Consider the following 12,469-nt stretch of genomic DNA (forward strand, 5'->3'; position numbering starts at 1 on the left):
CCCTGCTGGCACAACTAAGCTGGTCCCATTCAACCACATCTGTCCCTATTCCTTCTCAAATGTTCTTATTCATAAACATTACTGTGCCAAAGTCTTGGGGACATATATATAGTCCCTAGTGGCTGCCTAAGAATTTTGTGCAGTAATGTATTTGTCAACGTGGAGCAGAGAGCAAGTCTGTAAATCTGGCAGGAGCAAACCATGTTGTGAATGGCTGTGGGAGGTGAATGGGCAGGTGGTAGAGAAGGAGTGCTAGGGCAGAGAGTAGTGAAGGCGCATACACACCCAGCCCTGAGTCACTAGGCAAGTTCATTTGATTCCAAACAATTGGTTTATTGATCATTACAGACCACCTCTCTGGTGCTTCCTGCATTCTCCCCTCTCCCAACCGTGATTCCTTCCCCTGATCCTTTCCTGCTCTCGGCCAACAATATAGACCCATATCAGAATCAGGTTTATCATCACTCACATATGTCATGAAGTTTGTTTTTTTGTGGCAACGATACAATGCAATACATAAAATCACTTCAGTACTGTGCAAAAGTCTTAGGCACCCTAGGTATATATATGTATCTAAGATTTTTGCATAGTACTATACCTGTTATAATTGCACCTGCCTCAACCACTCCGTTTGGCAACTTATTCCAAGTATGTACCACTGTGTGGAAAATGCTCCTCAGGTTCCTTTCATGTCATTTGCTTCTCACCCTAAATTTAGGCCCTCAGATCTTAATGTTCTAATCCTAGAGAAAACATGAGTGCATTTAAAAGAAGACTCCATGCATCTTTTTTTTTAAGCTTAGGATAAATATTTGCTTTATTTATACAGTACGTATATATCGAAACACTAAAGCATCCAGTGAAATGTGTCAAAGGCGTCAATGACCAACAAAACCTGAGGATGCGCTGGGGCAGCCCGCAGGGGTCGCCACACTGCCTCCGCCAATATAGCAAACCTAGGACTTGCTAATCACGATTCGAAAATCTTTTTGGACTGTGGGAGGGAACCACAGCACCCAAGTAAGCCCAAGTTATCACAGGGAGAACATACAGACTCAACTTCAGACAGCGTCGGGAGTTAAACTCGATTATTGGCACGGTAAAGCATTACACTAATCTTGATGCTCCCGTGCTGTATAATGTTATATTTGGAATTAGTGTTAACTTTAAATCCTTGAAACTTATCCACAGCAAGATGAATGTACAGTTGGACAATGAGGTGTAATATCATAATGAGGTATAGAGTTTCTCTTTTATCTAAAGGACCATCCAATAGTCTTATAATACCAAAGAAGAAGGTGCCCTTTACCATGGTGGTATGCATTTGCATACATTTTTATCATATGCCTGATGGAGGCAGGGAGAAGAGAGAATGTCCAGGGTGGGTGGGATCTTTAATTATGTTGGCTGCTTTACTGAGGCAGCAAGAAGCATAGACCGGGTTCATGGAGGGGAGACTGGTTTCTGTGATGTGCCAGCAATAATACCATAAGACCACAAAGCATTGCAGTAGAATCAGGCCATTCAGCCTATCGAGTCTGCACTAATGGGGCAGATGGTTGGAGTCAAAGATTAGAGAGAAGATAGAGTCACAGGGTCATGGAAAACAACAGCACAGAAACAGGATCTTCAGTCTATCTAGACTGTGCTAAACCATTTGAACTACCTAGCCCCATTGAAACTGCACCTGGAGAATAGCCCTCGAGACCCCTCTCATCCATGCACCTATCAAAACTTTCCTTAAACATTGATATCAAAAACGTATCCACCACTTGCTCTGGCAGCTCGTTCCACACTCTCACCACCCTATGAGTGAAGTTTCCCCTCGTGTTCCTCTTAAATATTTCACCTTTCAAACTTATCCCATGATGTCTAGTTCTAGTCTCACCCAAACTCAGTGGAAAAAGTCTGTTTGCATTTACCCTCATAATTTTGTATATCTCCATCAAATTTCCTCCTAAAGTTCTATGTTCTAAGGAATAAAGTCTTTCCTTATTCAATCTTTCCTTACAACTCAGGTCCTCCAGTCCTGGCAATGTCCTTGTAAATTTTGTCTGTACTCTTTCAAGATGTAATGGGGAAATGTTCTCGCATGTCAGTTACAGTGTGCATCAGGAATCTTGTGTATAGTTTCACATGATGTATGGTGGCAGAGTATAGAACCTATACAGCTTTTGTGGACAGGAGTAGAGAGTGTCAGCAGATAGGAACTGACTAACGTGAAGAATGTGTATCCTCTTCAAATTTTTGACAAATTAAATAAAAGCAAACATGGCATAATAATTCTGATGTGCCAATTTTTTAAAGCCTGGTTTACGTAAAGCTGAGGAACAAGCATCAAGCATCAATGAGATTCACCTACAATTTATCAGTTATATTGAAATTGACTTTTTTGGTGTGAAGTTTCCGCAAGTTTGCACTTAGGTTGGTTTTAGTACAGATTACACAAAATAACTGAAAATGATCAAAAAAGAATGCAGAATTTCAGGAACCTTTAGTTTCTGTAGTCCTTTACAAGAGTTCAAAATTAGTCTAATAGATGCCAAACACACCCAAACACTGGCAATCAAGTTACACACTTCTGTAAATTCCTGTAAACTGGGCCTAAGAATTTGTTCTGACCATAAACTTCCCAACACTGTAATCCATCTGCCAGTTCTTTGCCCATTCTCCTAGTCTGTCTAAGTCCTTCTGCAGCCCCCCCCTGCTTTCTCGACACTACTGGCCCATGGTATTGTTTGCAAACTTGGACACAAGTCATTAATTCTGCCATCCAAATCATTAACAATTAAGACCATAAGACCATAAGATATAGGAGCAGAATTAGACCATTTGGCCTATCAGTCTGCTCTCCCATTTCTTCATGGCTGATCCATTTTTCCTCTCAACCCCAATCTCCTGCCTTCTCCCTGTATCCCTTCATTCCCTGACCAATCAGGAATCTGTCAACATCTGCCTTAAATATACATCAAAGGAATTGGTCTTAACACCTCCACCTGCAGAACAGTGGATACATCCTTTTACAAAGTTGAATGTTTTGACAATTCATTATTAAGAAACCAATTAACGTGTTCTAATTTATCTATCAAATGATTGTGTGACCTCACCATATCATTATTTTTAACATATCGAGGAATATTTCCTTAAATCAACTCTTAAATTATTTTCAAAATTGCCCAACTACACCCAAGTCTGATCGATTTTCCACTCAGCAATGTGCAAATACACTTGAGCAGAAAAATACTATTTCCATGTTATAAATTCACCATTGGTGAGTTATTTTCTATTCCCATATAGTCTTAGTTTCTGTTGGCTATTGTGCAGACTTATTTTTAACTGTTTCTTCTCCATTTGTATTTAGTTGAGCAACAATATTATACCAAGTTTATCATGCACTCAGTTGTTAGGGTAAGTTGTAAACAAAGATAATTACAGCTAGTTAAATGAAATTTATTGGAACTTCTCAGATTTGGAGGCCATTTAACTGGGGTTCAAATATATCAGTGGCTGCCTGCCATAAACTTGAGCCAAATGGACTTTATGTTCTCTGACGATTAGTTTAAGAATTCCTAATATGTGAAAGAGACTGAGAGCTCCATTCGATGCCTCTTTCTCTGTTACTGGATTGTTTTCCAATAAGTAATTACACATGGAGTCAAAGTCATTTCTCATTCATTTCAAACAGAAAGTTTGTAGGAACAAGCTGAAAGATCACACAGAATTGGTACTTAAAATAACAGGTGATTTATTAAAAAGCTCGTGCACACCACAAAACCAGTCAAAGCTAATTCACTTGAGCATGAATTTTGTATAGCTTTTACATTCTCAGATGATGAGATTAGTCCATTTATTCATTATGCACCACATTGTATGCCGTGGGCACCATAACTGCTCTTGGCAAATCTTTCAATAGAAGTGGTTTACCATCGCCTTCTTCTGGGCAGTACCTGTATAAGACTTCTAAGGGTCCTTTAATAGCCTCTTAGATAGGTTCATGGAGATTAGAAAAACGGAGGAAATTTCCCTATGCGCTAGGGAAATTCTAGGCAGTCTCTAGTGTAGGTTACATGGTCAGCACAACATTGTGGGCTGAATGGCCTATAACGTTCTGTAGATCTTTGTGTTCTAAGACAGGTGACTCCTGTCATTATCAATACTCTTCAGAGATCGTCTGTCAGTCATCAGTGGTCATGTAACCAGGACTTGTGATGTGCACCAGCTGCTTATACGACCATCCACCATCTGATTTCATAGTTTCAAATGACCCTGATCGGTGGGAATAAACAGGTGCTACACCCTGCCCAAGGGTGACCTGCAGGCTAGCGGAGGGAAGGAACACCTTACACCTCCTTTGGTAGAGACGTATCTCAACCCCTCCACAGACTACCAGCAAAATTAGATTTTGAGGACAGAATGGTGGCTGCCGGAAGACTTAATTATGTAACAGACTACAGAATAAAATGATTATCCACAGGCCTAAGATAATCCAAATTTCCATTCCAATAATGGGTGCACGCTATAACATAATTAGTGAAATTCCTGAAACCTGGGTGTCAACCTTGCTGCATTCCATGTCTTTACTTTTTGTCCATGGTTCCCTGTAACCACATTAGCACAATCCACATCCCTATTTACCAGTTAATAGTTCTCATTACTCTTTCCCCGATAACAAGCTCTATTGGATCAATGTCATTGAACACCAGGACCTCCGGTGCCATGGCAACAATACACTGAGCACCCAGTTATTACCAATAATTAAAGGTAATACCAGTGTTCCGGAAACACAGCAGAAAATGCTGGAAATATGTAAGAAGTCTGACATAAGTTATGAGGGCAGTAAAAGGGTTATCAGACAGTCTGTTGATTCCAAACATTAACTCATTTCTTTGCTTTATTGATGTGGTTGACCCGCTGGATATTTCAAGAACCTTCCTCAACATTTTGAATTGTGAGCTTTGACTAAAGGTTTTGTGTTATTTTCAGTTTTTTTTATGTCTGTGGTCTGTCAGCAAGGTATGCATTACTATTCGAATCTGCAGCAACAATCTAATGGAGGAACTCAATGGGATGAGCAACATCAGTGTGGGGGAAAGGAAGCGTTCGTACTTCTAAACGCTAGTGAGAAGAGGCCGAGAACCATCAAATATCCCTCATTCCTTAACCCATTCTTTCCTGGGATAATTCTCGTGAACCCCTCTGTACCCTCTCCAATGCCAGCACACCTTTTCTGCAATTAAGGGCACAAAATTGTTCACAATACTTCAAGTGCGGACTGAACAATGTCTTATAAAGCCTCAGTATTACATCCTTGCTTTTGTATTCCAGTCCACTCAAAATGAATTCTAACATCTTATTTGCCTTCCTTACCATGACTCAACCTGTAAATCAGTCTTTAGGGAATCCTGCACAAAAATTTTGAATCTCAGATTTCTGTATTTTCTTCCATTTAGAATATAGTCTACGCCTTTATTCCTTCCACCAAAGTGCATGACCATGCACTTCCCAATCCTCTACTCCATTAGTCACTTCTTTTTCCCTTCTCCCACTCTTGTCTAAATTCTTCTGCAGACTCCCTGCTTCTTCAACTCTTCCTGCCTCTATTGTCATTTCATCAGAAAACTTTGCCACAAAGCCATCAATTCCATCATCAAAATCATTAAGATTAGATTAGATTCAACTTTATTGTCATTGTGCCGAGTACAGCGAATAAAAAATAAGTGCTACAGCACACAAGTATAAAAGTATTGAGACAGTACAATTTGGGTGCAATACTGCTTAGCGCTGTGATGTGAGGTTCAGCAGGGTCACAACCTCAGGAAAGTAGCTCTTCCTGTGCCTGCTGGTGTGGGAACAAAGGGTCCTGTAGTACCTACTGGATGGGAGGAGAGTAAAAGGTCCATGGTTGGAGTGAGATGCATTCTTGATAATGTTTTTCACACTGCCCAGGCAGCGTTTATGGTAGATGTTCTCAATGGTGGGCAATTGGGTGCCAATAATCCACCGGGTAATTTTCACTGCATGTTAGAGTGCTTTGTGGGACAATTGCCATACCACACTAAGATGCAGTTTCTGTATTATATTAACATATGATACAAAAAGAAGCTCTCCCAATACCAACCCCTCTAGTCACCTGCAGTCAACCATAAAAGACCCTTTTTATTCCAACTCTGACTCCTGTTAGTCAGCCAATCATTTATCCATTCTACTACCTTTCCTGTAATACCATCGGTTCTTATTTTGTTTAGCAGCCTCATGAGTAGCACCCATGGCGCATAATTTTAAGGTGATTGGTGGAAAGTATAGGGGGATGTCAGAGATATTTTTTTTTACACAGAGAGCACTGGGTGCGAGGAAACTCCTGCCAGGGTTGATGGCAAGGGCCAATAGCTTAGAGATATTTAAGAGACATTTATGATCACATTGATGACAAAAAAAAGTGGAGGCATATGTAACAGAGGAGTGTTGGATTGATCCTAGAGTATGTTATAAGATCGTTACAACATTGTGGGCCTGCACACTACTGCATGTTCTATGTTTAGTTCTAAGTTCCACAACAACATTTTTACACAACAAGAATGTACTTAAACAGAACCTACTTTATCCCCACAAAAATTTAAACAATTGAAGACAAGCGCTAACTATAATTAGCAAATGATCAAAATTCCATTTGTGCCGTTTAGCTTCAAAATAATTTTCGAGGTAAGTCCTGATGTCATGGCTAATACCCTTGTTTAATAGATACAGTACAATTAAGGGATGAAGGGCTTGGTTGGATAATAACTACTTACGGTCTTTCATCAAGATCCATAGAATTATCTGTTTAAATATGAGTGATGAGAAGTCAGTTGCACCAAACAGGTAATTAAGTAACAGCAACATTGATTTCACTCACAAACTCCAGTTCCAGTTAAGTCAATGAAAATAAATTTCTGAGGTGAGTACCACAGGCACTCTTTTGCATGCCTATTGCAGATTGCAACGTGTATGCAGATTAGCCATTTAACAATCCACTCAGTATATTAGAAGTCATTCTATTGTGTTGCAGAATGATACAGAATGGAAACAGAGCCCTCGGCCCAATTTATCCATGTTAACTGTATTACCCTACTAGTCTTGTATGCCTTCCTGTTAGGGATTATAGCAGACATTAATTCAAATCCTTGGTTTTATCATTTCAGAGGTTTGTCCTGTGCACTTGCAAAGAAAGAATGAAGGCGGCACTACCTCCTTAAGAGTCTACAGAGATCTGGCATAAAATTTAAAACTTTGACAATCTTCTATAGCTGTGTGATGGAGAGTATATTTACTGGCTGCATTACAGCCTGGTATGGAAGCACCACTGTCCTTGTATGGAAAATGCTACAGAAATAGTTGATAAGGCCCAGCCCACCACAGGTAAAGCTCTCACCACCTCTGAGCACATCTACATGGATCATTGATGCAGAAGAGCAGCATGCATCATCAGGGACTCCCACCACCCAGGTCATTATCTCTTCTTGCTGCTGCCTTCAGGAAGATTGTGCAGGAGACTCAGGACATACCAACAGGTTCAGGAACAGTTATTACCTCTCAACCATCAAGTTCTTAAACCAAGGGCGATATCTTCACTCAAGTTCATTTGCCCCATCATTGAAATGTTTCCCCAGCCTGTGAATTCACTTTCAAGGACTCTTAATTTTATGCTCTTGATATTTATTGTTTATATTTATTCGTTAATGCTTATCATTTCTTTCTTTTTGTATTTTTACAACTGTTGCCTTTTATACACTGGTTGAACACTCAAGTTGGTTTAGTCTTTCACCGATTCTATCATAGTTATTATTCTACTATGGATTTATTGAGTGTGCCCACAAGAAAATGAATCTAAGGTTTGTATGCAATGACATACACTTACTTTGATAACAAATTTACACTGAACTTTGAAACAAGAACCAGTCTTTAGTTCTGAATGTAAATTGCAAGCAGTAATCAGTTTGAAGGATGGCGGGGTGTAGACAAGTCTCTACCAAGGGAGATGTAAGATGCTCCTTCCCTCCGCTAGCTTGCATGTCACCCTTGGGCAAGGTCTAGCTCCTGCTTAGCCTCCCAATGAGTGTCACATGAAGCCATGGGAACAGGTCACATGAGCACCTGCTGCATAACACAGGTCCTGGTTATGAGACGCCAGGCAGACAATCTCTGAAGAGTATTGATAAAGGCTGTGGTTACCCGTCTTGTAAAGACACTGCCCAGAAGAAGGCAATGGCAAACTACTTCTGCAAAAAAATTTACCAAGATCAATGATAGTCATTAGAGAAAAGAGTAAGAACAACAGTGTGAAGTATCAGATTAAAAACAGATGAATAACTATGATCATCCACATGACATAATGATGATGAATTTAAATTTGAATTTATAAGTACGTCTTGACTGTGGAGCACAGACTGCTGGCCCACAGCAAAATTGGTTCACAAAATGGTACATCAAGATGTTCTCATACGTTTCAGCAAAATGTTAAGCAGTGGGCTCATGTTAATTGGTCTGCATCTAATCAGCAACTACAGTTTGTTATTTGCATCATTGTAACCAAGTTCAATGAAGATTGAACACCATGCTGATATTGTAACTAGAACATCAAACGTGGTCACAGAAGTAGCTGATCTGTCAATTTGTGTACTCAGAGAGTCAGCCCTCACAACGCTAATATTTGCTGTTTGGAATCTCCACCCTCAGAAGCTTCTAGAGCATCTGTGTGAATTAGTTTGTCCCAGCAAAAGTGCTTAAACCTACTGATGTGTCTTATCAAATACAATGTGTTTCCACAGTAAGTATGTATGATAAAGGAACCATTTGTCAAACACAAAATATTCAGTAAGAATCAGAATCAGTTTTATTTTCAGTGGCATCTGACATGAAATTTCAAGTCAAGTCAAGTCACTTAACTGCTGGTACAGTACACGGTAAAAACGAGACAGCATTTTTCAGGACCATGGTGCTACATGAACAATACAAAAACTACACTGAACTACGTAAACCAACACAAAAACTACTCCAGACTACAGACCTATCCAGGACTGCATAAAGTACACAGAACAGTGCAGGCATTACAATAAATAATAAACTAGACAACAGGCACAGCAGAGGGCAGTAGGTTGGCAGTCCGATGGCTTGGGGGAAAATCTGTTACATAAATAATAGTTGAATGATGGCGTCCGGGATTCCTTCAGTTTCTGTACTCCTGCCGAGTATTTCAATTTAATGTCCATTGGAGAGCAGAATGGACAGGAGAGCCAGTCGGCTAGGGCTTGCTTTTCTCCTGGCACAGACTCCTGCCCGCTCGCCTCACTTCCACTTCCTTGCACACTGCTTACGACGTCCCCACCTCTGGGCACCGGCATCAGGCGACTCTGAGGACTGCAATTCCTATTCCCTCAGCAAGCAGACATTAGAGAGCAGAATGGACGGGACGGCCGGCAGGCTAGGGCTTGCTTTTTTCCTGGCGCGGACTCCTGCCCACTCGCCTGGCTCCCACTTCCTCACACTCCAATTACGACGTCCCCAACTCTGGCCACCGGCATCAGGCGACTCCGAGGACTGCAGGCCCGATTCCCTCGGCAAGCCGAGGTTGCGCAATCTAACCAGCAGATTTTCATGAAGGTTTGTTGGGCGATCTCTGCATTGTAGCAGCAGTTCAATGCAATACATAATATAGAAAAAAAAATAATAAATGAAATAAAAAATAAATAAATAAATACATCAATTCTGCTATATGTATATTGAATAGATTAAAAAGTGCAAAAACAGAAATACTGTATATTTAAAAAAAGTGAGATAGTATCTAAGGGTTCAGTGTCCATTTAGGAATCGAATGGCAGAGGGGAAGAAGCTGTTCCTGAGTTGCTGAGTGTGTGCCTTCAGGCTTCTGTACCTCCTACCTGATGGTAACAGTGAGAAAAGGGCATGCCCTGGGTGCTGGAGGTCCTTAATAAAAGATGCTGCCTTCCTGAGACACCACTCCCTGAAGATGTCCCGGGTACTTCTTAGGCTCGTACCCAAGATGATGGAGCTGACTAAATTTACAACCCTCTGCAGCTTCTTTTGTCCTGTGCAGTAGCTCCCCCCCCACCACCTCTCCATACCAGACAGTGATGCAGCCTGTCAGAATGCTCTCCACAGTACAACTATAGAAGTTTATAAGTGTATTTGTTGACAAGCAAAATCTCTTCAAACTCCTAATGAAGTACAGTCACTGTCATGCTTTCTTTATAACTACATTATTATGTTGGGACCAGGTTAGATCCTCAGAGGTCTTGACACCCAGGAATTTGAAACTGCTCACTCTCTCCACTTCTGATCCCTCTATGAGGATTGGTATGTGTTCCTTTGTCTTACCCTTCTTGAGTCCACAATCAGTTCTTTCATCTCACTGACGTTGAGTGCCAGGTTGTTGCTGTGGCACCACTCCATTAGTTGGCATATCTCACTCCTGTATGCTCTCATGTCACCACCTGAGATTCGGCCAACAATGGTTATATCATCAGCAAATTTATAGATGATATTTGAGCTATGCCATTGTAGCTTTTGAAATCGTATTTAATTGCCAACTATCACTATTATCCTCAAGGGTATAAAATAATGATGTATTTTGAGTTTAGGAGACTCTACCAAGAGTGTTTCTAAGAAAATATCCATTTGTCATAATGAATAACGATAAGTGGTCTTGAAGAAGAGTTTCAGGCTGCAAAATCAATGTTTTATTCATTTCCGTAGACGCTGCCTGACCTCCCGCATTTTGCTGTTAAGACCATAAGACCTTTAGATACAGGAGCAAATTTAGTCCATTTGGCCCATTGAGTCTACATTGAGTAAGATCACCACTCTGACTATGTCCACTCAGACAATGGCCATTGAGCTTGCCCCTGCCTTCCAATAATTTGCTCTCACTAATCAATCCAAAGCACCAATTTGCTTGTGGTCAAGTCTTTATCATGCTATCATGACCCGCTGTTGCCTTTTATCCTCGGGCATTGGACCTGATTGAAGTTACCTCCTATCCAAACTTCGGATGTCTGGATTGGCCATTGATCAAATCTGTTCATGTGTTTCTTTGAGACATAGCTCAGTCCATCACAGGAAAAGCCTCCTGGCCATTGAGAAAATCTACAAAGAGCACTACCTCAAGAAAGTAACATCTATTATTCCAGATCCCCACCATCCAGGCCATCCATGCTCTCTTCTTGCTACTGTCATCTGGACAGGGATACTTGAGCCTCAGGAGCCACTCCACCAGGTTTAAGAACAGTCCTTACCCTTCAACCATTAAGCTCCTGAACCAGTGTGGACAACTTCACTCACCTTAACTCTGAACAGATTCCACAACCTTTGGAGTCACTTCAAGGACGCTACAATTTATGTTCTCCATTTTATCTATTTTTTATTTATTTAGTATTTGGACTCACTTTCAAGGACTGCTCAGCTCATATTCTCAGTAAAATTTATGTATATATGTATAGATTATTCATAAATATATGGATCCTGGACTTGCTGCCAGAATCGCCAGCTGGTGGTAAGAGTGGGTTCCCACACCTCTACCCTCTGACCCTCAACACAGATGACCTTCAGGACTGTGTCCTAAGTCCCCTCCTTTACTCTCTGTATACCCATGACCATGTTGCCACCCACAGCTCCAATCTGCTAATTAAATCACTAAGGATCTCACATAGTCTGTACATTCCGGCTGCCTCTTTCACCTCAGATGGTTGAAGAATTTGGTATTCCCCCCCCCCACACAAATTCTAAGAACTTTCTATAGTGATGTGGTTGAGAGCATCCTGTCTGTCTACATCACTGCCTGGTAAGGGATCACAGGACTCTGCAGAGAGTGGTGCGGACAGTCCAGCGCATCTGTACATACAAACAAGCTGGATGAAATAAAGTATGAAATAAGCAATAAAGTATTTCTGTCTGTCTATGAACTCAGCAGGTTGGGCAGCATCCGTTGAAATGAGCAGTCAACGTATCGGGCTGAGACCCTTCGTCAGGACCCTCCGTGACAGCTCATTTCAACGGAGGCTGCCTGACCTGCTGAGTTGATCCAGCTTGCTTGTACGTCTTGATTTGACCACAGCATCTACAGTGTGCTTTGTGTTTACCAGTGCATCTGTGGATGTGAACTTCCCACTATTCAGGACATTTGCAAAGCCAGGTGTGTAAAAAGGACCCAAAGGATCATTGGAGACCAGAGTCACCCGAACCACAAACTGTTCCAGCTGCTACTATCTGGGAAACAGTACCCCTGCATAAAAGCCAGGACCAATAGGCTCCAGGACAGCTTTTTCCACCAGGCCATCAGACTGATTAATTCATTCTGATGCAACTGTATTTCTTTATTATATTGACTATCTGATTGTATGTAATATTTATTATAAATTACTGTAATTGCACATTGCACATTTGAATGGAGACGTAAAGATTTTTTCTCATGTATATG

The 12,469-nt window shown here is 41.0% G+C and overlaps 1 protein-coding gene across 1 annotated transcript in view; it reads right to left on the reverse strand.

The window, feature by feature from the left end:
• Positions 1 to 12,469, reverse strand: part of csmd3b (CUB and Sushi multiple domains 3b) — a 2,186,187-nt gene that overhangs the window by 781,212 nt on the left and 1,392,506 nt on the right. The gene's annotated exons all lie outside the window — the stretch shown is intronic.

The sequence above is a fragment of the Hypanus sabinus genome, chromosome 1 (assembly GCF_030144855.1).
Source record: "Hypanus sabinus isolate sHypSab1 chromosome 1, sHypSab1.hap1, whole genome shotgun sequence".
Classification (NCBI taxonomy): Eukaryota; Metazoa; Chordata; class Chondrichthyes; order Myliobatiformes; family Dasyatidae; genus Hypanus; species Hypanus sabinus.